Here is a 23,569-nt window from a genome sequence, read left to right as displayed (position 1 = left end):
ACCTGGATCATGTGCAGGACCTGGATACTTATTCATGTGCTGAAATGTAAAAGAACACAGCCTTTTACGAACAGCTTTACACAAGTGGCCAATATTTGAGAAATTGAAGGAAATTGAAGGTTTGTTCATTTAAAAAAAAAAAAACAATTTAATACAGTCTACTGCTAAAAGTCTGCATGGTTGTTATAACACACAACCAAAAGGAGGATTGCATGTAGTGTGTTCATATTGTGGGTCTTTTAATTAACTAGCTGAGAAAAAACAAAGGGTTAGCTTTGTAAAGAAGTTGGAGTCTTGTGAAATCATTGGACTAGGATTTACTAAGACCAGCAGGGCAAAATTACTTGGATTGGCTCCAAGTAAATAAACTACAAAAAGTGTTGTTTAATCCCCGTACCATCCATAGCTTGAAAGCTGGGGCTCCTGGAGAAGATGGATTTTCAGCAGTGAGTCACATCATTGCATATAGAGTAGAAATATGATGGGTATGCATAATGGCTCTTCAACCATAGAGAAACCCAGTGACTCACAGTCAGAATGCCACTGGGCGCAGTAGCATCCTGGGTTACCATGACAGCTGATGCATCCTTGAAAGGATTTAGTAAAACCATGATGTGCTTAGTCGTGAACAAAACTTGGTGATTGAGTTTGAGAGGGGTGGCAAACGCCATCATATACTGCTGCAAAGGGACAGCGCTGCAGCGGAGAAGGTTACCGCAGTGTGAAGGGGTTCACTTAGCTGACGACCTCACATGAACTACCAGCAGCACAGCAGACATACACAGGCCTTAAAGACACAGATCTCCCCACTGATCGCCTCACTGCCTTCTACAGGCCCACCGTTAAAAGCATCCTGACACACACCTGTACTTTCTAGTTTGGGAGCTCCAAAGCATGCAACAAGAAGATGCTGAACAGCCAGCAAATTTAATTTAATTCAATTCAATTCAATTCAATTCAATGCAATTCAATTCAATTCAATTCAATTCAATTCAATTCAATTCAAGCCAAATCAATTTAAGTCAACAGATTGCATCAAAACCTTCCTTCGACATAATCCTCCATCCTGGGTAAGCACCAGGCAGGCAACTGTGGAAGGGAAAAAAAGGGTGAAACCTCTGACAGAATTTATCCCTTGCATGCTGGAGATCTACAATCATTGCAACTGACAGACTATTTCCATCATTAAGGACCTTCATCCCCTCTCCAATAATATGTTTCCCCTTCTATCCTCCAGGAAATGGTGCAGGGGCATCTGCTGCAGAACCAGCAGGATGCTAAACAGCTTTGTTTTCTACAATTTATAAAAATGACAAATATTTTGTTTCTCCTTACCACACACACCCACACTCGCACGCTCTCGCCTCCTGGTTCACCCAGCAACTTAACAGCTGGTCATCTGTCAAGATGAGAAAACTTTAAAAATGGACTTCAAAGATGGAGAAAATGTTACTGTTTGTGAACCTGGCTACTAAGGGTCTTGAACCGTGGTCACAAACAATGTTTTTGGTATAAATTTGCTGGCGTTCCAGCCAATGTTATTCGTTTTATTTTAAATCCATGTTCAGTGAAGACAGGCATCTCCATGGCGATAGCCTACAAAAGCTGCCAAGGTGGTGCCTGTTTGCTGCTGCTGCACAAGCCAATCAGAAAATAACTACTACCATACTTGTTTTGTTGACAATATGAGGAATTTGAATAGGGGTGCATATCTGTAATAACGGGAATCCACTGCATCAGGAGTGAAAGCGTCACTCTTAGGTAGAGGAACAGATGGTGGAGATGCAGCCAGGCCTCTGTAGATCTCTTTTGATGCAGGGGTTAACACCCACCACATGCCTTTTCTCTCTCTATGCAGTGTACATTCACCAAAAGGATGAGCTGAATTAGCTCACCCATAATAAACGTCTTGCTGTTTGCGCTCTTACGGTGAAGCAGCAGGGTGTGTCGTTAATCCAGGTGGCCTTTCGGTAGCCTTCCAGGCACTGATTAACAGAAATAATTCAGACTGTTTCAGAGAAGCCTTTCTTTTCGGATTGATGTGAGAGAGGCCTATCTATTCCTATTCAGTGTTGTGGGGTAAATGCGAGCTGTTTTTATCAGGGTTTACTAGACAAAAAAGAAGCTTTTTCCCACGATAGAGGTTTGTTTGGCAACAATCTCAGTTTACCTTATGGGCTTTGTGAAGTGAAAAACTTGCAGGACAGTGCTGTTTGTGAGCTGTGCATATCACAAGTTAGGTTAGTTACACAAGTCAGATATATGTGCAGCCCAATCCATCATGAACTGTGGGCTTTTCCATGTGGTTCCACTTGGTTCAACCGAGTGTTTGGAGTTCACTTGTGACTTGAAATTGGTGAAGCTTCATTCAGTCACCTGCTAAGTATTTCTTTGGAAGTGCCTACCATTTTCTTTTGAGTAATTCCCAGATGGAGTTTTGGAAGAAACCACCTGGCGTGTCAGGTTAATCGCCCACACCTTTACAAAAAACAGCTTTTGAATCAGTTGTCCAATTAGGACCCCTGATTAAAAAGTTCCTCAAATTAAAGCTAAACCTGCCATCAATATGTATTTGTAAATTGTAATCATGTTAAATTCGGCTGATATGACTTCTGCCTTGTATTTCTATTAATAGAATAGAATATGAACTGAATTTAATTCTTTTTACGCTTCACATCTCAGTTTATGAAATAAAGTCTCTGTTTTAATTGTATCTTTGTTTTCACATGCTTTTGAGCTCATCTCAACTGGAGTCAACTATGCTCTCTGCAGAAAGCAGCATCTTTATCTCTTTGTATTTGAACAATCTGTGCTCTTGTAGCGACTGGGATCAGATAATCCACAGTTTCATAACAACCAGCATGATCCTTTTGTAAGTTTGTACATTTGTACGTTGCTGCTGGTATTATCCAATAAGCAAGCAAATATACATAAGATTTAACATTGATTAGAGGCTTACACACTATAACACACGATTGCTAAGTCAAGATATACAAATGATATTTTACTTTTTTGTTTCTGTCTGTTTTTTATTTAAAGCAGGCTGGAATATAGCTACTTGCAGCAGCTTGGATATCCTTACTTCTCTAATAATCAGCTGCTTTCACCAGGTATTGGGGCTTATAAAAAGATAAAACTGTACACCTCATGGCTTTCATGGAGGACCAGTGTTACAATGGTTTTCTTTTGCTGAGCAAAATTAATTTCCCTTGTCACAAGCCAATTGAAGAATTTAATTCAATAAGCAACACAAACACACAAATTCACATCACGTTACCAAACATGCAGCCCCTGGGAGAACACGTGGATTTGTTCTCTTTCTTATGGCGCCATCTGTTGTGTTTTTGTCGCGGATATATTTTGTTATGTTTTAGATTGCATCGAGGAAAGCCAACAGCGTTCAAACCTCTCTTGAGCGCTGGTTTGTCGCAATACGTCAAGCTAATTTGTCGCATGTGGACCTTTTGTTTAATTTTCCTTGGCAAACATCAACAGATGACCTCTAATATTTCTTTCTGCTGCAGTAGCAGATGCAGGGTCAAACTTGGAGGCAGAATTTTCTGCAAGAGGCCTCTGTAACGAGTATGAGTCACCCGCTAATTACTGGCTAATCGGTGATCTGACACAGGTGAGAACAAATCTCAATAAGCAAAGACATTTCTGTTTATCAGCATGAAGATTATGGCGTATTCACTCATTTGTATTATTTTATAGTTTGTAACATTACTTTTTACCCAGTGCATCATTTTTAATATAGTGTACGCTTTTCAAATAGTTATTTCTAAATCTACTGGAGTTTTCACTCAGACAGCACAGATGCAGTCTATAATCTTAGGCACATTAAACACCAGAAGACGCAAAGTCTTGAAACCTTTATAACATGGTGAATAATTTTTCACAGCAGCAGACAAAAGAAGGACCCATATTTACTGCCAGTAATGACCAGTTTATGTCGGCTGTTTTAACAAATGAACACACATTGTATTAGTTTCAGAAAGCTAATTAAGCAAAAGTTACTTCTATGAGGTGGTGGAAGATTGTCTGCAGCGGACGAAGTGTTTCCAGCTCACTTGTTTCAAAAGATAAAAAACACAGGACATTTTAGTTGATTGCTATACACACAAGATGATGGAAAGAAATCCAGTTTCTAACCAGCTCAATGCAGAAAAACATAACTTTGTTACTGATAGTGCTGTTGAACAGTTTAGGAAATGACAATTGACTTATGTATTTCTGGATTGGGGCACAGATTAACTGCATTGCTGTTGAATTTTTTGCTACACCAAAGGCTAAATAGACTTCCATTTTCCACACTTCCTTTTCATTACAGTTAGACCCCTTTTTTGTCTGTAAACAGTATAAAGTATTTTGGTGGGCGGGGCATAGCTGAAGGCCAACCAACTTCCACTGTAACCTAGGTTACAGCCCTAAATTAACTAGTTTAGTTATAAATGAAATGACCACTTGTAAAAATCACCTAGTCTGGGTACCTAAGTTTACATTAGGTGAAGAAATTGATGCTGACAGATCCAGACTATGACCGACCAACTGGTCTCTGAAGACCGGTTTTGAAGCCTCTTTTTCGTCATACAGGGTGCAGCCCTGTTGCCCGGAAAAACCAATAGGAAAATGCCCACCAGATATCAATCAAAGTTAGCTTTGGCTAGCTTCTTCAGCTTCCCACTGAAATATCTGCAGAGCTGCCGCAGACGTTTACAGCAGAATACTGTTTAACATGTTCTCATCTTGAAATCGAAAATTACTGTCGCGTTTAGCCAATGCTGGGTTCGTCCAAACGGCTAGTTGCTTAGCTTAACGCGGTAGTATGAGGATTATGGATGAGGAAGAGATAGTTGCTAGTTATTGGCTGAGCCCACTGTCAATCGATCATGTTAGAAATAAATGTATTGCTTTATATAAATTCTCCTGGAGTACTACAAAAAAATGTAACCCTCTCAGAGTTGTCATGGACGTGACATCAAATGATTGAGACCAAAATGGATATTTGAACCAGTCTGTAAATATGTTAAATTCTGCTCTAAAGTTGGACATTTCAACATGGGACTCAATGGAGATTCGCTCGCTTTTGGAGCCAGCGTCCCGCGGCCAGTCGAGGAAATGGAACGGATCTTTATTCTGCAAGAGACTCAACCTGGAAGTCAGATGGTTGGCGCTTGGCTATCACACAGTGGACGGATGATTCAATCATTAAACTTATGCTATGTTACACACATAACTGTAAATGCGGGTTATTGTTTTTTTTCAAACTTTTATTTAGTTTCATTTCACACCAAAAGCTGACGGTCAACATTCAATGGTTCAACGGTTCATTTTAGCTGGTCTGCTGTTTTAGACTTAAAGTCTGTACCGGAATGACTCAAACCTGCATTAGCAAGATCCCATGAGTATTATCTCTCCAATTTACCCTTTATTGAGTTCACAAATCTTCTCCCCATCTAAATGAGGTCCCTGTCCCAACAGGCTATACAGTGATGTTCTGTAGCTCAGCTTATGGAGACAAAACAATTTTGAATTCCCCATGGAGCAGTATTCCTCTGCATCCTGTGGCTTCCTTTATTAGGTTCAACGCTTGTTCCTCAAATAATTTCTCACGTCGGTAGGACAATAATCTCCATGGCTCAGTCTCGAGGGCGCATCATTTCCGTTTTTCAGGAGCAGACTCTCCCGACAGGAGTTTTTCTGATTCCCAAAGTTTGTTCAATTAGAAAGGCTTGGCAACAACATATTATTGAGAATCACATATTCAGTTTTGCCAAATGATAAAAGACAAGGCAACCATCTTCAACCAAATATTTAGCTGCACACATAGACATGACATTAAAACATGAAAGTGGTTGTAAGATGATATAGGAAAGAAAAGAACAGATGAAAACTGCAGAGCTCCCAAAATTAAATTCCTTTGGATTTGTTACCGCTATTCCCAAGCAAGTTCCCTCCCAGAAGGAATATTTAATAGGTAAGTACACCTAGGGTTGCCACCTTTCAGAAATAGAAATAAGGGACGCCCCGATTTCAGCAGCGCAGGAGCCAAAAAAAAAAGCCCCAAAACTTCTAAACTGAATAAAAATGTGTTTATTTTATATGAAAAAACAAAATGCTTTGATTTAAAGTTTAAAGTGCTTTAATAGCATACTAGTAACTGAAATGCTCTGTATGTCCACATCAGCCAAGATGTAATATAGCCTACAGGTGAAGAATATGGTGTAAAAGTTAATTTATTTCAATAATTCAACTAGAATATGGTGTAAAAGTTAACTTATTTCAATAATTAAACTAGAATATGTGGTAAAAGTTAATTTATTTCAATAATTCAACTAGAATATGGTGTAAAAGTTAATTTATTTCAATAATTCAACTAGAATATGGTGTAAAAGTTAACTTATTTCAATAATTCAACTAGAATATGGTGTAAAAGTTAATTTATTTCAATAATTCCACTAGAATATGGTGTAAAATTTAATGAAAATACGGTACAAATCGTGTCCCGTCTTAGTTCAATACGGGACGCAACATTTTTTTCTCAAATAAAGGACAATTCCGTATTTTACGGGACGGGTGGCAACCCTAAGTACACCATGCTTTTCCAACAAATTTGGTGTCCCTGTTTAAAAGGCTGTTATAATTTTGGGGCATGTGCTTGTGGGTTTTAAAGTACATGTGTGTGTGCTGCTGAAATTGGCCCGATTGTAGGACATTGTGTTTTTAAGACCTTATCTGACTTATTCAGTTTCTTTTCTATCAGAGAAAAAATCAGTTGCTACAATTCCTGGAGTTACTGTGTATTTCAGCCCTGCAGCGCTAAGCTGTTGGATGATAACCGCTACTCCTACATATAACTCATTCTGACTACCAGCACAATTAATATGGTACGTTTCTTAAATCCATTTTCAAAGGGTTAGGGTAACCACATTTAATCATTGAATTTACTTTAGCACTTAAGAAGTATTTTTTTCAGATTTTTATTCAAGTCATTCAAGGACAGGTGACAGAAAATGGGGAGGCGTGGAAACATGCGCGACAAGACGTGACCCTGAACGTGAAGGGTTTCAAAGGACTGATTGAAAACGAAAGCATTTTGACTGACTCCCCTTTTTCTGCTCCATAAAGTTAAATAACAAATGTGTTTCAAAATCAGTGAAACTGTGATGATACAGTTATGTGAAGTACGTACATGGACTGCTATCTTTGTTGCCGAAAGGGACAGAAGGCTCATTCCTCACACTGAAGAGAACTAGTTTGCGATGGACTCATCATATTTCCCATCATCCCCTCAGAGGAGGAGCTGGCACCACCCCTGACATACACCTTTGATTTCTCCTGGGCAGAAACATTTGGCCTTCAGCATGTGCTTTATTGAACTAATGATTGAAATGAATGCGAGACAAATTGCTGAAGGTCTCCTGACTGTTGGGCCACAGCCACAAAGTGGCTTGCTGAGTCAGCGCTCTGAATAAGCAAACACATTATGGGTATTTACAAAGCTCATCAGAAACTGGACAAGACGCAGAGGACTTTAGATGGATGTCTGCTTCTGATCAAGTCCAGTGAAAGGTGGGCATCATATGCTTTTGTCTTCATCACGAAAAATAAAAACACTTCTATTGAACAGAACGTGCTCCAAAGGAAATAGCTTTAAGATGTCAAGAGAAAAAAAGTCAGAAGAAAATGTCTCACGTGACACCAAGTTATCTGGCCATCAAAAGTCTGCGCTCAATACTTTTAGAAAGAGAATACACAGAAAACGGTATTTATCAAGTTGACATCAGTTTTCACCACAATCTTTCGCTCACATCAAATTTGTGCATCCGTGTGTATGTGCATCGATATGCCTGCCTTTTCTTTTATTATTCACACGCGGTCGTGGAGCTGTAAGCTCACACATTTGTATTCCGTGGCCGCGTCATTACCTTCAAGAAAATCCATCACGCCACTTAATCTAGCCGGGTAATCACCTGCTCGGCCATTTCTTTACGCTTTCTTCACCTGCTAACAGAATTTTCAGCACATTGTTTTTCTTACAGCCAAACCTGCTTTCATTCATCAAGCATTCCTTCGACCAAATGACGAAATGCAGATAAACTTGAGAAACACATATGTGACGGTAATCCTCGTTTCCCTGTTCTCATAACAGGAGCCAATGTGAACCCTCCAGAAACCGCCGGTGTTGAATGTTTTAAATCTGCTCTAAATTATTAAGATACTAAGTAGACACTTTACAGCCGTCCCCTATGTGCTACAACCAGCTGCGACAATGATTGATGCAGCGCTTCGTAATCTAGACCTATTAGTGCCTTTCGAGGTTTGTCTGTGTGAAATATCCTCGTGAATCCTGTTGGCAACATCACCTTGAACGACAACAGTGGGTACAGTTCTTACATAAGAGGCAAGCACACACCATCTAAACAAACACAATGTAAGAGTAAATGAGATCAGAGAAAGCAGATAGACATAGAGAGCCATTATTTTGGCTGGAAGCAGACCCAGATATGCCAGGAATACAGAGAGTATTAAATTAACTCGGATTTGATTTGTCTCAGAGACCTAGATGGTTCCTCTTGGATACATTTAATGTCACTGTGGTTTAGTGATTTTGATATTGAGCAGGTAATGTGCACTAATAAAGCAGTGTGCCAGAAAATTGCATGAGTGTGTGGGGTTGGTTAATTATGATAGTTGAAATCGCTGCTTGGCCAGTAAACAAGTGATAATTAAGATCCAAAGGGGGAAAACACACACACACACACACACACACATACGATGAGAGAAGGAGCTGTTTATTGTCTTTATAGACTACTCTTAAAGCATTGAGCTGATGTAACTAACAAGGGAAGGTACTCTGGCGATGTTAGATGTCAAAGTCACTTTACTGCTCAGTCTGTGAAAATAGCTGCGTAATGTCATACATGGCTGTGCAGCTGCCTCTGTCAGTTCTGACCAAAATATACAAGTGATACTGCACAAGTAGCTCGTCATCCGGCCAGAGATTAAACATCTTAGAAACACGAGTATTTGGCAGGCAGGAATGTTCGAATGGTGGGGACGGAAAGTGCGCGATTAAAGCTTTAGACTATTTATAATGCAGCTTATTTACAACAGGAGTATTCATGAGTTGACTTGAAACATACACACACACACGCGCGTCCGCGCACAAATCTGCCGTGAATTAGTTTGTTTGTGTAGACTGAATTTGTATGAGTGCGAAATGTCAAAGACAAACAAAGCGGGTGATATTTCACACTGTATGCAAATATTTATTTTTAGTTCGCTGACATTCTCAGGAAGAATAGGTGAGACCTTATTAACAATTAAAGAATAAACACTGTCTCCAACCACGTTTTAAAATATACAAGGGATCTGTGGCGTAACATGGTGATAGGCCCCGATGCAAATATTTTTGTGCCCCCATCCCTGACCAAAACAAACACACACAGCGCATGCACACACACATGCACAGCCACTATAGAGAGCTGCTATTGTCACCATGCAGGCAAACGTGACTGCCCACACCCACCCTGCAAAGCAGGGGAAGTCTCCTCCTGGCACCCTGGCGTCACGTCAACGCCGTTTCATTTATGCAGGTAGCTGGTAAGCTATCCTCCAGTGGGACGCTGGCTTTTTCCTCAGTTGCAGTAAAAAAAACGTATCCAATTTAGTCATTTTTGCTTTAACATGATCCTGGCTCTTTTTTCTATTGTCTTTTGTGCACCGCTTTTTTGTTTGGGCTTGCTAAACGTGATGCTAGGCTATTTTTTGTCCTCCATTTTCTTTTGTTTACTTTCTTTTGTGCTGAAAACTCACGTGACATCATCCGGCCATCACTCACATAACATGACTGACAGGTAGCCTATTAAGGTGATCAAAAAAAAGCAACCCTTTTTTTCCTTCCTCCTCCATGGGCCCCTGACGGCGGCTGGGCCCCAGTGCAGCTGCACCGGTTGCACCGCCAATATTTACGTCTGTGCAAGGGATGCTCAAGTTCAAGGCTTTAATGGCTGCAATCAGTGTTATATTTTCCCTTCCATGTCATCAGTCCTCTTAAAACATTGTATCGTTATATCGAAAGACTTCAGAGCATCATCAAATATCTTATAATAAAATGAATGTCCTTTCTGCTCTGAACCTAGTAAAACTGACTTATTGAGCTCTGTTTCATGATCAACAATAAAACGATAACCTCTCTGCTGCTGGCATTAATAATATCTTAATTTTTTCCCTACATCAGTGGGTAATGTGGCTGTTGCTGAACAAATATGATTAAGTTACCAAATTGTTTCTTTGGTTACTGTAAAGACAGCGCTCTGTGAACATGTGTGTCAACCAAATAGTCATTTATCTAATCAAGATTTACTGCAACCACCAGTCAAATCAAATGGCCGCCCCTTTTGCTATAAACTATTGTTTTACGGTTTTAAAGTTCGATAGTGCTGATAATAACGTTTCACCCTGTCAGAAATACAAAGAGGCAAACTGTTAAGCTTAGAAATAGTGGAAGTGTGGGCTGTGTCAACCAATTTGGGTTCATCATACATCCTGTTTGGGATCTGCTTTCAAAAAGGAGAGAACGCACATATTTTTACATTTTTCTACATCTCTCATGAATAATTCTCTCAGCAATAAGTGGCCTTTGTGGGGTTTGTCATGTGTATCATTAAAGGCTGACACAGCCCAGAGAGCATCAGCCCAATGCAACAAGACAGGTGAGACGTGCCTCTTTTGCACATCATTTACCCAAAGTCATTCGACAGCGATGATAAAGCCCACAGGTGAATGACCAGAATGAATAGTTAGCTGTGGCTACAACCTCATTACAAGGACAAACTGCATACAGCAGGAGGTTGATGTGTTTGGCGTGGCCTTACTTCACTGTTCCCAATTTAAATAGAGAAGGGAATGGTGCTTAATACCTCTCTCTGCGTGGTTATGGGCTTGTATGGGAGAGCCACCCGTGAAATTAATATTTTTGTGAGATGAGATTTGTTATACACCAAGAAGAAGGCCTGATTTTCAACCGAGACACGGCTGACTATCTGGAGCGGAGGTATTGTAAGGTCTGAATGCATAAAGCTTGCAGAATGACACAAGATGAAGAGGAAGGAAAGAATAGGGGCCGTGAATAGAGGCGAGGAATGTAAAAAAGGTAAGGTAAATGTAATAAATGCAAATAGCAAGATAACCAAGAGGCTGTAAATCTTTAATAAAACGGTATAATTCTATTATGTAATATATTATATAATTGTATAACTGCTCAAATTCTTTCGCTGTTATGTTGGAGCTGGCATACCTAGGACACTCATAGGTTCAAACCACTTGAAAAATCATTAAAAAACAATGCGTTTTCTTTTGTTTTCTAATTACTGTACTTAAGGAAGGGACATGTTGCTCACCTCTAATAAAATTTATGAGGTACAATTTCAAAGTTCTAACTCTACACATGAGGATATAAATGAGATAAAAATACACATAATAAGTATAACAGGGTTAGAGTGGATCTAAACTCAATTAAAAATATGTGCTGCATGTATTTTGAGTAACGATTTACAATAAAGATTATTATATCCAGTCTTAAATCTGCAGTACAGTGTAACTCTAAACCCAGGCAACCCATCCCACTTTCTTCATCTTGTTCCCTGTTCTCTTTGTTTACTATCGGTATCATGTGTGCACGCACCTCTCCGCCGAAGGGTAATGAGTTTCTTTTTCAATGGGCTTATAAATCCCTGCTCTACCTGGTGCCTTAATGTAAGAATCAGGGGCGTTTGGCCGGCCGGCCGGCTCTCTTGCCCGAGACTGTAGATCTGGGTTGACAGCCTTTCTGTCCCGCCTGCCACTGTTAATCATTGAAGGATTTGGGCTGCCGGCAAGATGCTCTGCCAAGCGACCTTGAGCCCTTGTGGGGCCGAAGGACTCCGGCTAAAAGCCTGTTCTCCTGTTAAAACAAGTAAGGGACACTTCAACCATGCGGGCCACTTGCTATACAATAGATATTGATTGATGTTTAAATATACCACATTGCTCTAAAAAAAAATAAAAAAGAAGGAAGTGACCAGCTACACATGTGTCACATATTGCTGAATGAGAGTGCAAAAACGCTAAATGTAGAAGTAAAGAGAGAAAACATAATAAAATGGCTATCGTCAGCGGTGATGATAGGGTCAGGGTGGTGGAAGGCTTTTTGCGAATAGAATTGAATATACCTTCAGTTCAACTGTTTAACCACAGGAATTATGCAGCGAAGAAGGGAAAAGAAGCTGTATGCCTTTTACGAAATTACGCTCTGTTTCTCTGTCTGTTTCCCCCATTGTTTCCATTCCTCTTCATCTGTTTGGGAAGATGCCTAATAAAGATCCAGACTCCAGTCCCAGATTTTTGCTCCAGCCAAGCTGTTGGAACCAGCAGCAGCAGTAAATGCCTGTTTTGCCTGCCTCGCTCTTCTCTCCTCTCCCTCTCCCTGTTTTGCTGCGCGCTGCTCTGCTCTGCTGCAGTGGATGGTCCTCACAGCGCGCTCACAACTCGTCTCAGCGGAGGAGGTCTGAGCATCCCTCAGTCTTTTTTTTTTCCCACCTTTATTTCCCCCCGTTTTAGCCGTCATTCTTCTTTGCCATCCAGCTGCCCGTCGTCAGTGGGTGCGGATAAATGTGAGGGAAAAGTCATAGGATAGATGAGAGAGCTCGAGAAGTCTCCAATCCAACCCAGATTGCACATATGACTGTGTGATCTCCTGTTATCTCTGGATGACAGAGAGCATTGCACTCTTAGATGCCTCCTGCTTTTAGACTCTGTGAGAGGTAAGTTCTTTGGCTTGATTTTTTTAATTCTGCATTTGATGTAGTTGCCGGAGAAGCACCTTTGCCTGTTTCCCCCCGAAGGGAGTTGACATGTTCTGATGAAGCAATGTTATTGTGACAGAAGTTAGAAAAATCAAACATACACCACAAGTAATACATGGCATTCAGGATTATGTGCACGCATATATGTATGAGTGCAATTTAGTGCTCTTCAATAGGCTTCCATCAAATATCCCAAAGACCTCTCCAATAAATCCCTTTTCTACTGCAGCAACTCCAGATTATTAGCTCTAGTGAAGCAACTGTGTTTACCCACTTGTACTTTAACATGATTTGGATGTTCCACGCTGTAATTCAATTATTCATTTTGAATTCGGGAGCAGGAGGCTATTCTTGTTTATTTGTTCTGAGGGTTTTTTTGGTTTTTGTTTCAAGGAGAAATAGGATGAAAAAAAGCTGCTTTCATCTAATTTGTCTCTTTCTGTTTTTTTTTATTTGCTTGTTTTGAGGGAAACCCAGTTGATGTTTTACACTTACTGAAGAGCAATTGACCAGAGATGAAAGCGGGGAGATTGTGTTACAGTTCTGTGGCGAGAGGGCACAACTCGTGTGTGTGTGTGTGTGTGTGTGAGTGAGTGCGCACTTGCACGTACGTGTGTGTATGTGTGTGTGTGGGAGGCCGTATGCGTCTAATAAAAAGTCTCAGAGGTGAGCTCTGCGTGGGCAGCTTGTGCGTCGTTTTGTGAATGGAGTGCTTTTAGCCTCTGTTTGAGGAGGGAGAGTGCATGTTTGCGCAATTGTGAGTGATTGTATGTATGTGTGTCTGCGTGCGTGTGTGTGAATTTCCCTTCGAGCACTATCAACTGTCTGTTGACGTGAGTGCACATGTCAGCAGCACACACCCTCTTATGGCAGGTCACTCGACAGGTCCTGTTCCTCCGTCACGTATTGGGTGGTGTTCCACAGTGGGTGGCAACTCTGTGACGACTCACAGACCCGGGTTCCTGGGTTCTCATCCCCTGGTGTGCACCAGTCTGATCCGTGAAGCACGGAGCCACTGCAGCCAGCCAGAGGAGATGCTTTGAATTTTCATGTTCACTGCTGCACTGCAGACCCTCTCTCACCAAATCTGCTAAGAGGCAGCCCAACTCTCAGCCACAGCCAGCGTAGGCTTGATTTGAGAGGCTCTTCATCTATCAGCTATTTGAACAGGGAAGCTTTTTAATCCAAAGTAACTTCCAGCAGGCTTTGTGCTGTTTTCCATAATGCAAGTGAACCTGTCCTCTGTTGATTATCACCCATGGCAGATGTTATTATTTTCATGCATGAATAATATCGTAGCTAAAATATTCTGCTGTTGACTGAGAGATTAAACAAATATAATGTGTGCAAACTAAAGCAGGTCCTGCAGCTTGGCTGCCCCTCCTGAGATCCTCCACAAATTAAAAGATCCTGATTGGGACTTCCTTTTAGCTGCGTCCTCCATGTGTGTTCAGTGTGTTTAATTGACTCAAAAGGAAACCTATGCCTATGCAGAAGTGCCTTGGTATGAAAACGCTCAATAATCACTAAATCAAATGGTTCTGTGCCACATATTGTAGCTTTCACTCAGGTACGTCTTGTTTTTTTTTCCACTTTCATCTTCAACTGCTATTGGAAATCACAGCAGTTTCATTGCTGGAAAACAGTTTAGGGGACAAATGCATAGGGTAACTCTAAAGTGGCAATGTCTGATGGTCTGTAGTGAATTTAAATCCACATTCTACAATGTAATGTTTTCGGGTAATAATCATCCTCAAGGCAAAAACTGAGAAAATGTGTTAATTCTCTTTCCAGTGAAAGGAATGAAATATCACGCTGCCATCAGTATCTCTAGATGAGCTGACACATTTGAAAGATGGAACATTAGAAGATTCATTCTTAAGAAGATGAAACAAAAGCAAAAGAAACCCTGAAAAGATGCTTACAAAGCAGCTTTGAGTGGCATGGGCTGCTGCCATCCTGCATAAAACCTCAAGGTTTTATATTCCAGAAATATTTAATCATCATTGACACATCTTGCACATCCCTATCATTAGTGGAGCCATTTCTTTAAAGTGATTTGATACTGGCACATATGCTTAACAGCGTTTACTTTCCAAACCCTTTGCACATAGCCTACTGCATTCGTTATGACATTAGTTGGGATATTTTGACAGAATTTATTTGTCCCTATGTGCATTTTTTAAGAACAGTACACTGATCAGTGCAGCTGAACTCCTGTGTTAGTATCAGAGTTAGATTCAGTTTCTGCCATTTATATTCTACCCCTCATTTGCAAGATGTTGTTTGGTTGGTTCTCCTCTTCTTCATATTTTAATCACATTGCTGCACTTGTTCTTATTTCATTTACTGACATCATTGAAGATATGGGAGGCAGCAAGATTCACATTGGTCTCAGTTTGTACACATAAACATGTCATTTCAAATGATTTGCAGGCTAATTAGCCCCAGTGACCCCCAATTTATTTATCCACCATACCCAAAGTTTGCCCTGAGTTAGCCTTTGGCCCCTCAACCTGTCTAACAGTCTAGCAGCGACAGCGTATGCGGGACAGTGTCTTGTCAGACGCCGGCTCTAGTTGGTCTGTCTCTCTCTGCAGCCTTTCAGCCCGCCAGAATGAAATTGTGGCAGATAAAGCTACTGTATTGGCTCGCTGGAAATTTCGCCATTATATTTTTTCAACAAAATGTGCATTTCTTGAGTGTCGACTAAATCTGACACAAACTCTTACGAATTTGTTTGTTTTTCTGAAGTCCTCGCTACATGTGTTGTGTGTTTACTTCATTTCTTTTAGATGCACTGCACTAATTATCTTCTTTAATTAAGCAAGTGTTTCTCAGTAGTTGCCAGTGAAAACTACAAAAAATGGACAAATGTGTAATCGGGTTTTAGAGGATGCACAGATGGAGGAAACCATTGTTGGTGTTCTTGGCGGCTCTCATTGAAAATCTGGAACGACGGGTCTTACAGCAGCTCATGACAGCAATCGTCGTGGAAGCTCCAACAGTGAAGCTTGCAAACAATACAACAGTTGTCAGCTGGATACAAATCAGAGGGAGGAAGTTACAGCGTTGATGGGATTCTCACAGCTTACCGTCACTGTTTCTTGACATGTAGAAGCGAGCATCATGCATGGAAGATTGGCATCAGGATATTGCCCTGCCATCCCATATTGTTTCCATGTGTATAAAATATGATGATGTGACTGACAAGGAGCAGTACATTCAGTTGTGCAAATGTTTAATTAGGCAAAGCTAAGGAAAACATCTTAAAACAGTTGCTGGCCTGGAACCCATAAGGTAATGCAGACATCTTTTTAAAGATGATAAGATCTGTTTGCAGTAAATCATGTTGAGGGCACTCAAATGTCAGAGTTTAAAGGCTTCTTTGGCTGATTCACAGCACTTAAGGAGACTTGTCAGAACTGAGTAGCAAGCAGAGACTCAAAGGACACAGTAGGGGCAAAGTGCCTCCAAGAACTGGTTATGTACCTAAAGAGGCGTGTTTCATCGCTTCAGCAGCCGACGTGGATAAAAAAATACTTTTTTGGGGGAATAGTCAATGAGGATAATGTTGCACTGCTGTGCAAGAGTGCACGCACTGATGTCACATTGCAGATGGTGTTCTGGCTTGTCACATTAGTTGCCAGTTTGGGCTCCTCTGTGGGATGAGGAGGATTAGCTGCTGGTGTATTTATTATTTGTGGTGTTCATGTTTACTGGATGTGCATTTGTTTATATCTGTCTTGCGGAATAAAGGTTTTGACTTCAAACTGTGTCCAACTAATTCCTTCCTCTCTGCTCTTTGTGGAGAACTTAAAACACACATACCCACATGCAGAGAGAAAAGGAAGAAAACGCACACACATAAACCAGCAGCAAACATACGGAGTGCCTCTGAGCCTCTTAACAGCCAGCTCTTCAGAGAAGGCTTTCCTTCAAATGGGAATCCTGAAATGAACCCAAAAAGAAAACAAGGCAAGAAAGCCTTCCCTTCTTCTAGAGCCGCAGCATCCCTCTGGCTCTTTCTCTCTGCTTCTCACCAGCTCTCTCCATTTTCTCTGTCGTCCTCTGATTTATTTCTTCTCTATCCATCTCCTGTCTGTCAATAACTTGCAATGCAAACCGGAGCCACTGCCAGAACTCACCATCTGAGCCACAGGTTAAGCATTAAAGCCAACTGACTCATGGACTGAAAAGGAACAACCTTTTTGCTACATGGGAGCACTCCTTGGGCCAGCTCCATGAGAGTTGTGCTAGAATAAGCTCATCCAGCTGCGATGCGTTTCCTCTCCTTACCTCCACCAGCAGTTTTCTGACACACCTTTGTGCCCCTGGTAGCGAGTCAAAGGATGATAAACCATTGGTGCTCTGTTGCATTGCCTTCCCTTCGTGTGAGGTGCAAAGAGTGTGTATGTGTGTGAAAGAGAGAGAGAGAGAGTGTGTGTGTGTAAGGATGTGTAATTTCTATAGCAGAGGAGGAAAAAGTTTACACAAAAAACAGCTTTACCTGCACACTGTCTGCATTTTGTCTACACAGTTTGTATAAACACACATATATATATATATATATATATATATATATATATATATATATATATATATATATATATATATATATATATATATATATATATATATATATATATATTTATATATATATATATATTTATATTTGGTAGTAGTTTAATCAAATTCTATTCTAAATGTCAACTAAATTTACAAAGTCCTGAATAGCAAAATATATAAACAGTTCAAGCTTTTTCTAAACCACTACAGACTGGGTGACATTTCACAATTAAAACAATTTTAGAGAGGTTAAGATTAACTAAGATATAGGCACAAAACACACTCAGTCAGGATCAATGAAATGTTGCTATCAGATATAGGTGAGAACTTGATTTTTAGAAGCTTATCATCTCATCAATGACAGTAAATCCCCATCATGGTTCTAAGAATAACTGGCAAATTAAAGGTAGGGTAAGCAATTCTACACTTTCTAACCCAGAAATGTTTGCTTGGATGTCTCGGCAACATCCATTACCTGTCGATCTCCTGAGTACGCAGTTGAGAGAAAGAGAAAAAATCTAAACAAAATGTAAAAGAACACAAAATACGGTCCTTATACACAGAAAACTGGTATTTAAAGTAGTATTTAAACTAAGAAATATTAAAACATTGTTCCAGCAGAAGCCCATGAAATGGGGGAGGTGTGACAGGCATGGAAGATTTCATGATGGGTCATGTTTTCTCAGGAAGCTGGTTGGTTTGGCATTGACAGAGAAGATTTAGAATATAAAAATGTAATTTGTCTTGCGAAATGCTTGTATTTGCCATCTTCCTGAAGGCGCTTTATCTTTGTAGGGCAGCGCAAAGTTTTTCAATCAGTTTAAGTCGCCTGACAGCCAATGTTAGTTCTCGTTGTCCCAAATATGTAAAATGTAGGAACCACCAATGAAATGTCATGGAAGAGAAACGTGTTGGCATTTTCAAAGAGACAATCATCCAGTTGGTGCGTCATCAAAACATCCAATTATTCCATCCTCCAAACTGTTTTCAATATATATATATATATATATATATATATATATATATATATATATATATATATATATATATCTTGATTGAGAAATACAATCTCTCAAAAACTTAAGTAAATGTAGGAGGAAAAACTGCATTCTGCATAGTAAACATTGTGCGTTGATGAGTAGTGTGTTATATTCAGTGATACAACAATGATGCAAAACCACTGATGCAGCTCATGTGTTTGCAAAGGTTTAAAATCCCGTGTTTGCTAGTCACCGTATCGCAGGGCCTTGCTCCCTTAGTTGCCATGGAGACACCATTAGGCAGTAGTGCTGCAATGATTTTTGTATTTCTTTGCATAGTCCCATGCCAAACCGTGCTGCTTGTTGGGGACTCTCCTGTGCCAACTGCGTACGTGGGTGGATAGATGGGTGCATGTGCATATTTTAGTGACTGAGACCGAGTGGGAGCGAAAACAAGAAAGAGATCAAAACAAGGTGGGTGGGATCATGAAAATGAACAAATAAACGAAGAAAGAGAGGAATTGATGACGAATGAGAGTGGGGCACCGTGCACACACACAGATACACACCGATCAGACTTGCTGGGACTGTACATGCGCATCCGTCAGCAGAGATGACTGGAGTACGCACATGTGAATGATCGGGGTTAGTGTGTGGGTGGAGAGATGCCGCAACAGTGCAGCTTATTCTGCCTTCAGCTTGATCTCTGCTGCTCCCTCTCAGGGGTTTCTCACTGCATCACCTCAAGCAAGTTCATGCTGTATTATACCAAGTACAGACTTCCTCTCATAACCACGAGACTTGACATTCTCGAAATGGGCTGTAAAGTGTTGGTGACTTGTTTTCTTCTATAAAAAAGGAGAGATTAATATTTAAATAGTTAACTGCTCCTTCAAACTGCTCCTTACTGTAAACAATTCTTGTGTCTGACCCAGTTTTTGTTTATCCGCTGTGCCAATATTCTCATTTTCACCACTGGGACACAAAATGTCTCTTAACAAATTGTTAAGTGTTTGTGGCTGTGGTAGTGAATATGTTCACGTAATTCAGCACCACTTTATTCAATGAATCCCTTCAAATATTTTAATGTGTTGTATAAAAATATGTAGTACAAATATAAACTGTATATAAACTTGAACAACAGAAAATGATGCTACGACATCTTTGGTCCTGTGTAGATGAGACGTTTCAATGTGTTTTTGGAGAGCAGATGTCACAGCTGGACACTCTTCACATGTAATTTCCGTCAAAAATATTGTTAATGTCATCCTTTATTAAATGCTTTTATGATTATTTAATTGTTCTGCTTTTTTAAAGGTTTCACTGGGATGGCATTTTTTTAATTCCATTAAATCCTGATTAGGAAGTTCTTTGTAGCTAATACATATTGAAGTAAATTATGCTTTGGCCAGCTGTCTGCCATGTGTTATTTATTTTGAGCAAATTAAGGTATATTTTACTATGTTTTGATGAGGACGGAAACAATCCACAAAATGGCTCTTTGCCATTTAAAAAAAAAAGAAAAAAAAAGAATCCTGCATCAATGCTTGAATGATTTCAACCGTCCGGTATGCAGAAAGATCTAAAGTAGGATCCATGGGAGATCAAATAAAGAGATATTTTCAGGATACCTTGCGGATGGGTATCCGGCTTTGGGATTTTTTAAAGGATGCATTACTATCTGTTTATGGGGATATGAAAACAGAATCTGTCACCTATATGTGACGCATATGTATAGATCACTGCATCTGATAGTACCTTATCTTTATCCTTTTATTCCAGTGCACAGCCTAATCATTTGTGTTACAGAGCGATGTTAACTGTAGTTTGCACAAAAATTGAGATATATTTCCTGGACCTTGGCTTTCGTATATTTAAAAGTCTTGAACAAATGGCAGCTGCACAGCACCCGTATGAAAACCCCCTGCTTTTCAAAGCCTGCTATCACAGAGGGCCTGTAACAGATAGTAGTATGAACTCTGATGTGCAGCGGTCACGCTGGGCTCCCTGCAGACAAGCAGCCAGAGGAGATGGGTCAGAGGTGAGGATACACTGTCTGGAGAAAACTGAGTCATCATTGCTGGAGTCTGAGAGTTGAAGAGAAGAAATTGAATAAATAGTAAAATGTGAGTTATTGTTTGCATCTATCATGCTCAAGGGCCAGGCAACTGTCTGTTCTTGGTTATAGCCCTCTGAGCATGATTCACTCTGTTTCAGTCACAGTCGATGCAAATTTCTTTTTAGAGAAATAACAAATAACAAAAGAAAAATCAAACAGCTGGTTCAGATCCAGCTTCTTTTTCTATGTATATGGAACTACCTTCTCCTGCTAAAACCATGGCAAATACGTCAAAGACAAATAGTCTTCGCAATTCATGGTGAATCGATACAGTGAATGGATGCAAGCTACTGACTGTCAGAAACTATTTGAATTTGTCACAAAGCTGCCAGTGGACACAGCACTCTCTAAATAGCTAAAAAGAAATTGATATTTTTCTGTCTCTGTCTTATTGATATTGCAATATCTTTCTCATTTCAGTCGAGTTTCTCTTTATCCTTATTTACACTGTGTACTTTTTCCTGTAGTATAAACACATGCAAAGTGGAATATTATTAGGTAGATCTTGGAAAAAAAATGTTAAACTGTTCTAGGTTTTCTCATATTAACACAAGTCAGTGCAAATGAGGAGCTCCTACCCAAATCATTCAGATGTCCTCAGTGTAGTGCTATCTATCTATCTATCTAATTTGAAAACACAAAACTGAAAACGAATGCGGTTCATGTGAGACAGGCTGAGTACTATGTCAAGAGTCAAGTTTTGAAATTGCATGTTGCATTGAAAAGAACTGGCATGAGTTAACCGCATCACAAAGCTGATTGATGATCTCCTGAGCTCACCTGTTCAAATCACAACCAGCATTTCGAAGGGGGCCCTGGTGGATGCAGTTTACTTTAAGAACATTTACCAACAAGTTTGTCATTGATTGCTTTTCAGGTTCCTTGATCCAAACCTAACTTGCATGAATTTGGCAAAGATCTAACATCCGAGTTGAAGCCAGACCCAAAGTAACAAAGGTTGCAGTTCCTCGCCTGACCACTGGAGGCTGGCTCCTGTAGATTGTCAGTCCCTGAATTGTTTGAGTACCGCATGAGGGGAATTTATCTTAAGAAATACCTTTAGGCCTGTGTTGTCCACCCATTTTTTGTCACCTTATCACACAGTATGAGGAAAAAGAGGCTTCAAAACCACTCTCCCGAAAACCTGTGGATGACATCATGGACAGCATGTCCAGTAAGCAGGAATTAATGAAGGAAGGAATTGTGCGGATGGAAAACGTGACTGTGATATTAATGTGACCTCAAGAGGAAAAGGGGCCAAGCCCTGTTGAATTCTGAAATTGTCGGTTGAAATTGATTTTTTGATTCCTTTTTTTTCCTCTCACTTGCAGGGTTACTAATGTTTACCACCATTAAAGCTATTTTGGAGAATAATGGGATTTGTTCACAGTTAAAGTCAAAGTATGAGTGAGCTCTGATGTTGGATTGGGTTGTTTTTGTTGTTGTTTTATTTTAACCACCCTGTTTTGCTCCTGTTCATGCGTGAGCTCAATACTAAATATATTACTGTTAGTTTGTATGTTCATTTTTTTTCCCACATACAGTATATACATATTTTATAGGTATTTATCAGTTAACTGATTACAAGTGCATTTGCCAGGTGTCACAGGCATAGTCATATATGTGACTATTGATACACATGGCAACAGATCTAGACTCTGCCCTAACTTAATCTCACTGTATGCTCAAAATAAAAACAATACAATACAAAACAAAAGAAAAAATAAAACCCTTCTTGTCATTGTCAAACTTGAAGATTTTCTTACTTAGGTCACTTGTAATAAATCTGAAAAATTTAAAAATGCATTACACATCTTAAAATCCAAGTTGTATATATGTACATCAGATGATAGTGATGGATCTTAAAATCCGAGTTGCACGTTCATCAGATTATAGTGACAATTCATGGGACAAACTGAGTCAAAACAATGTTTTATTATAACTATACAAGCTAAAGTTACAACATATTTGTATATGTTTTTCATATTATTTACATCATATGAAATTAACATTAAATTTAGTATGAGGTTGCTTTAATTATGTGGCAAATGATAATAAACACAAGAAAGATGGGTACTAAAACCAAGGACAGGCACAGTGATCAGTCAGTATAGATATAAATCCATAAATAAATAAACCTCTGTCCATTATTTTTCATTTTTTAAGGACAGGCAATTGTGTTATATAAAAAAATAAATTATAAAATGAAATAAAACGTGAAATAAAACCTGAGCTCAGTGCAGGGCCCTCCCAGGGTTGGTAGAGAGTGGCAATGCCCAGGACTGTCACTTAGGTAGGAGCACTGGGTGATATAATGGGGAAAAAATCGGGGATAAAAAAAAAAAAAAAAAAATCGATATTCAAATTTTGAATATCGATATTGAATCGGCTGGAAAAGTATCGCGATATATTGCCATATCGATATTTTTGCCCACCCCTACTGCACATTGTGTATTTCATGAGTGTTTTAAGGCATTGTGTTTTCTTAACATATGAGTCAGGTCGCTGCCGTCTACTTCTGTTGCTCACTGCATTATGCAGACAGTCATCACAATATATTTCCACCCACTCCCTTACAGCCCCTATTAATAACCACAGATAAATCATCAGTGTGACATGTCCATGACGCTGCTAAAGTTGCATCCAGTTAGTTTGGTGTGAGTGTGATTCCAGTGGGGAATAACAGTGATGCAACAGAAAGTCTCAACATGTTTCCGCTGCTTAGAAAGGTGTGCAGTTCTGAGCCTCCGAAGACAAACAATTTTCACAATTTACACCTTTTTTTCTGTGTGTGTCTCCGTAGACATGTGACACTGCTGGTATGACGTGGAGGTGAACTGACACCTTTTTTCCCTCCTGGTTTGTGTGTTCTGAGGATACACACATCCACAGCCGTCACCACCCCAGCCGTCTCCTTCTCACACTTGTCTGAAGCGGGTCGAGCCAGAGACCCGCTGACTACTAAGAGGCAGGGTCATTAGGCCAGGTGGTGCTGCTGTGGTACCCACTGTGCAGCACATGTCTGCCATTAACACCTATAGGCATGACGATAG

General features: G+C 39.9%; 1 protein-coding gene across 1 annotated transcript in view; it reads left to right on the top strand.

Annotated features, from left to right (window-relative positions):
* Positions 1-12,728: 12,728 nt before the first annotated feature.
* The window catches only part of dlgap2a (discs, large (Drosophila) homolog-associated protein 2a), a 164,311-nt gene continuing 153,470 nt past the window's right edge, over positions 12,729-23,569 (top strand). The window contains exon 1 of the mRNA XM_061743414.1: positions 12,729-12,806. The gene's annotated coding sequence lies outside the window, so the exon portion shown is untranslated. The remainder of the gene's footprint in view (positions 12,807-23,569) is intronic.

This window comes from Cololabis saira, chromosome 16 (assembly GCF_033807715.1).
Source record: "Cololabis saira isolate AMF1-May2022 chromosome 16, fColSai1.1, whole genome shotgun sequence".
NCBI classification, from domain to species: domain Eukaryota; kingdom Metazoa; phylum Chordata; class Actinopteri; order Beloniformes; family Belonidae; genus Cololabis; species Cololabis saira.
The sequence above is the reverse complement of the archived record's forward strand: the minus strand, read 5'-3'. Positions and strand labels throughout refer to the sequence as shown.